Genomic DNA, 6,000 nt, shown 5'->3' with positions numbered 1-6,000 from the left:
TTCGGCCCCTCGAGCCTGCTCCGCCATTTAATAAGATCATGACTGATCTGATCATGGACTCAGCTCCACTTCCCTGCCCGCTCCCCATAACCCCTTATTCCCTTATTGCTCAAAAATCTGTCTATCTCTGCCTTAAATATATTCAAAGAGCCAGCCTCCACAGCTCTCTGGGGCAGAGAATTCCACAGATTTACAACCCTCTGAGAGAAGAAATTCCTCCTCATCTCAGTTTTAAATGGGCGGCCCCTTATTCTGAGACTATGCCCCCTACTTTTAGTTTCATCTATCAATAGAAATATACTCTCTGCATCCACCTTGTCGAACTCTCTCATTATCCTATATGTTTCAATAAGATCTCCTTTCATTCTTCTGAACTTCAATGTGTATAGGCTCAACCTAGCCTCACAAGTCAACCCCCTCATCTCTGGAATCAACCTACTGAACCTTTCCAGAACTGCCTCCAATGCAAGTATATCCTTCCTTAAATACGCAGACCAAAACTGTACGCAGTACTCTAGATGTGGCCTTACCAATACCTGTACAGTTGTAGCAGGACTTCTCTGCTTTTATACTCTATCCCCCTTGCAATAAAGGCCAACATTTCATTTGCCTTCCTGATTACTTGCTGTACCTGCATACTAACTTTTTGTGTTTGATGCACAAAGACCCCAGGTCCCTCTGTGCTGCAACACTTTGCAATTTTTCTCCATTTAAATTGTAATTTGCTTTTTTATTATTTCTGCCAAAGTGGATAACCTCGCATTTTCCCACATTATGCTCCATCTGCCAAATTTTTGACCACTCACTTAGCCTGACTATATCCGTCTGCAGATTTTTTGTGTCCTCCTCACAGTTTGCTTTCCCACACATCTTTGTACCATCAGCAAACTTGGCTACATTACACTGGGTCCCTTCATCCAAGTCATTAATATAGATTGTAAATAGTTGAGGACCCAGCACCGATCCCTGCGACACCCCACTAGTCACTGTTTGCCAACCGGAAAATGACCCATTTATCCCAAAACTCTGTTTTCTGTTAGTTAGCCAATCCTCTATCCATGCTAATATATTACCCTCTACCCCATGAGCTTTTTTCTGGTGCAATAACCTTTTATGTGGCATCTTATCGAATGCCTTCTGGAAATCCAAATACACCACATCCACTGGTGCCACCGGACATCTCAAAGTGCTTTATAATACTTTTGGCATGTAGTTAATGCTATAATGTGGGAAGCGCGGCAGCCAACTTGTGCACAGAAAACTCCCGCACAGCAATTTGATAATGACCAGATAATCTGTTTTTTTGTTATATTGATTGAGGGATAAATATTGGCCAGGACACTGGGGATAACTCCCCTGCTCTTCTTCAAAATAGTGCCATGAGATCTTTTAATCTCCTTAATTTTATGAATAGAAAAGGCTTTCATTCTATTAATGTCCAGCTAGCATACAATGCCAATTACCTTACCCTGCATATCAATATCAGATACCCCAGAAGCAGCCACAGCACTTTCATCATGTGACAATCCAGCATGTCAGCCATGTATCCCGATGGTTGGTTGATGATCGGGGCTCTCCGCTGCAGTCATGGCTGATGACTCCAGTAAGGCTTCCACTGACACAGGGACACAACGGCATGAGGAGGGTGCGCAGGAAGAAGAGGATGTGAGAGAGGACAGCCAGCAGCCAGAGAAAGGAGGATGTAATAGTGGTTCATTCATAAAAAGGAACGTCATCTCACACCTGCCGATTCGTACCCCACACTTTCACAAAGTCCATCACAGTTTAAGATTTCTGTCATGTTCTTTCATAAGACAGAAGCCTCCAGCCCTTCAAAGATTTAAAGCACAGACAGAAATGAACTCAAGCCTTGTACACAAGCTATGTTTACTTCGGAGAACATCATATTGTCCAATTCTCTAAAGAGTGCCAACAATTCCAATCACCCTAACTACAACTAATTCTCAAGATCATGTCTACCCTTTGTACCTGCCAACTTACTTTTTTCTGCTCCTAGTCTATTACTCATATGAGGTGCTCCCTCAATGAGATGAAATTGAGTGTTGGGCAGCTAGGGTGGTCCCTCTCAAGTCTTAAAGGCTTTAAGTGACTCTGAGGGCAGCTCCAGCCCCAGAATGAGCACTTCAGTCAGCCTTTCTCTTGCTGTGGCAAGGGATGTTGGGTCCATTTCTGAAACTCCCTCATGTGTGGGCATTGGAGGGGGCCTTAAGGCACCATCCTGAAAAGTTAACTCTGTTTCCACTTCACGATGCTGCCTGACCCGGTGAGATTTCCAACATTTTCTGTTCTTATTCCAGATTCCAGCATCCGCAGTATTTTGCTTTTGGGTTAGGCTTTAATATCGCTGTCCAGTGAAGCAGGGCACCGGCTCAGAAGAGCTATTGGCCGGCATCAGTGCACACCAAATAGTCTCACACGGGTCTTGGAATCCCTGTAAATGCATCCTATTTAAAACATCCCTGCCAGCACTTTTAGCTGCCAGTCTGGAAGCTATTAGTTTTGCTTAAAAGCTGTTCCTGGCATCTTGATTGTTGCGGTAATCTTCCAGGCTGTCACAGGCTCCAGGTTACTCTGCAGGTCATGAGAAACTTCTTGTAATGTGGTGCCGATGTGGAGAATGGACTCGTCCCATTTGTCCATAAGCTCAACCGTGTGCATGGAAACCATCTCTACTGCCTCCAAATAAGATTGCTGATCCATAATCATAGCTCTTATATAAACTGGGCCTCTAAGATCTGCATCCCCAGGCTCCTCAGCCAAGCGTGGTAATTTCTTTCAGCTCCATGGCTGAATAGCACTCTCCCTCTCTTAGGAACAGAGGAGCAGGAGAAGGCCATTCAGCCCCTCAAGCCTGTTCTGCCATTCAAAGAGATCATGGCAGATCTGTATCTTAACTCCATTTACCCGCCCTGGTTCCATAATCCTCAATGCCCTTGCTTACCAAAAATTGACCAATCTCAGTTTCAGAATGTTCAATTGACCCCAGCCTCAGCAGGCTTTATAAGGGGGAGAGTTCCAGATTACCACTGCCCTTTTGTGTGAAGAAGTGCTTCCTGACACCAGCCCTACATGGCTACTGTTGGTACTATCACAAGGTGTGCCACCAGAGGGCACTGCAGTGGGAGACTTGTAGGTTACTTGTACAGGTGTGCCTGGCCTAGTATAAAAGGCAGGCCACCCTATGTGATCCTTACTCTGGAGTTGTCAATAAAGGACTGAGGTCACTACAGTTCCAGTAACACATTGCCTCGTGGAGTCATTATCAGAGCATCTGAAGACATAACAACCTCTGAATGACCTAGCTCTAATTTTGAGGTTATGCCACCTTGTTCTTGACCACAAGAGGAAATAGATTCTCTCTACCTACTCTATCAAATCCTTTAGTCATTTTAAGCACCTCAAATACATCACCCCTTAATCTCCTGAAGGAGTATGAGCCTATGCAACCTGTAGGGCCGGGGCAACCATTAGACGAACTAGCTGTTCGTTTAGGGCAACAAAATTTGGGGATGCTAAAAAATTGGGGTGCAAAAATGGGTAAACAATAAACTAGACATGAATAATGCAGTTTTACCTATTACATATTGAATATTGTGCAGGCTTTTGTTCCAGGAGTACTCCACTGAAGTGTCAAAAACAATCACTTATTTTCAGTATACTGTACTTCTTTGATAATTGAAAACAACACCTTTTAATACCTAGATATCTATGGCAAATAACGGGCTTAGATCTTTCCTATGACTTACCACTGACAGAGTTGCCAGAAAAACTAAAGTGGTCACTAACTCACTGTGGGAGGGCCTTTATACCTGTGACCCACAGACTGGGTCACGTTCAGTATTCTCGGGGTTGGTGGCCCGGTTACCTGGATCGGTCATTTTGAGCAGCCCAGCCCGGCCGTCTTACTTTTTATACATCAATAACTCGGAAACTATTAACGGTAGAGTGTGTCGTTTTAACAGAAGTTAGCTTAAATTGTTAATATTTGTTCTGCTGTTTTACTGGCTTTACGAGGATTTACTTTTATTTGCATGTCTTATATGATAAATTATATTAGACTTGGTGTAGTGTAATTTATGTTCCAGGGTTATTGAAAAGTGTGGAACTTTTAATAAATTGTGTAACGTTTATCATCATTTCGTTTATGTAGAGTGTAAAATAAACCAGTACATGTAAGACATCTTGCAATATTTTTTTCCTTTAAATTGGAATTGGTTGAGGTGGAGGGGATTGACGAGGCGCCAGGTGAACAGTTTGCCCAGGGCACCAATTACCCTGGCAACCTGTCCTCATAATTTGTGAACACGACTAATTCTCTGCAACAATGGGTTAACCAGTGGGATCTGCTGGTGAGTATTCCCCAAATGTAGCATTATAACATTGAGTACTTAAAAGGAAATATCAAAGGTATTGATTGGAAGGTACAAGAGGTGTCCAGCCCTATTGATTCACCTGGGCTCCTGATGAAACATAGAAACATAGAAAATAGGTGCAGGAGTAGCCATTCGGCCCTTCGAGCCTGCACCACCATTCAATAAGATCATGGCTGATCATTCACCTCAGTATCACTTTCCTGTTTCTCTCCATACCCCTTGATCCCTTTAGCCGTAAGGGCCACATCTAACTCCCTTTTGAATATATCTAACGAACTGGCCTCAACAACTTTCTGTGGTAGAGAATTCCGCAGGTTCCAAGGCAACTTTAGCCCGGGCATAGTCCTTTGAGACTGTAATGTTTGTAAGCAGGTAATGCTTGTAGCTCCATACTGTGGATGTGGACGTATTGTGTACTGCAGCTGCAGAGTTATAATAAACAGACAGGCAGCTTCCGGTAGCTTCCGCACTGAGTAGCCTGCCATATTAGAAAGCTGTGTGTGTGTGCTCTGTAAAGATATCACAGTTGGCGACTGAGGATGGAGATTTTTCGGATGTTTAAAGCTTAATTTTTGTTGGTGAAGGATTCAGCCAGCCGACAGAAGACTTTGGAAGTTTCTGTCTTTGAAAACAAAGCTACAAAATCCGAGGTAAACTACAGCACACGGTGAGAACAGCTAGAGATTAAAAATGGCAAATGTAATCGGATATTTGGGTGAATATAGACACGACCGGGAACGTTTTAAAGCGTATGTGGAACGGCTAGAAATGTATTTCACGGCAAATAACATAATCGAAGTTCCAGACAATGCAGTCCAAAACCAGGCTGTATTGGAACGGAAGAAAGCGATTTTCTTATCGGTGGCGGGTCCGGCATTATACAAAACCCTTGTAAATCTGCTTGTGCCTGATGAGCCAAAGGCCAATAGTTAATTGCATTAGCTTGGACATTAGCTTGGATGATGTTGAATCTATATGGGTCGAACTGCAGAACACCAAAGGGCAAAAAACGTTAGTGGGAGTTGTGTACAGATCTCCAAACAGTAGTAGTAATGTTGGGGAGGGCATCAAGCAGGAAATTAGAGGTGCATGCAATATGGGTGCAGCAGTTATAATGGGTGACTTTAATATGCACATAGATTGGGCTAACCAAACTGGAAGCAATACGGTGGAGGAGGATTTCCTGGAGTGCATAAGGGATGGTTTTCTAGACCAATATGTCGAGGAACCAACTAGGGGGAGGCCATCTTAGACTGGGTGTTGTGTAATGAGAGAGGATTAATTAGCAATACCGTTGTGCGAGGCCCCTTGGGGAAGAGTGACCATAATATGGTGGAATTCTGCATTAGGATGGAGAATGAAACAGTTAATTCAGAGACCATGGTCCAGAACTTAAAGAAAGGTAACTTTGAAGGTATGAGGCGTGAATTAGCTAGGATTGATTGGCGAATGATACTTAAGGGGTTGACTGTGGATGGGCAATGGCAGACATTTAGAGACCGCATGGATGAACTACAACAATTGTACATTCCTGTCTGTCGTAAAAATAAAAAAGGGAAGGTGGATCAACCGTGGCTATCAAGGGAAATCAGGGATCGTATTAAAG

Source organism: Pristiophorus japonicus, chromosome 6 (assembly GCF_044704955.1).
Source record: "Pristiophorus japonicus isolate sPriJap1 chromosome 6, sPriJap1.hap1, whole genome shotgun sequence".
In the NCBI taxonomy this organism is placed as follows: domain Eukaryota; kingdom Metazoa; phylum Chordata; class Chondrichthyes; family Pristiophoridae; genus Pristiophorus; species Pristiophorus japonicus.
The sequence above is the reverse complement of the archived record's forward strand: the minus strand, read 5'-3'. Positions refer to the sequence as shown.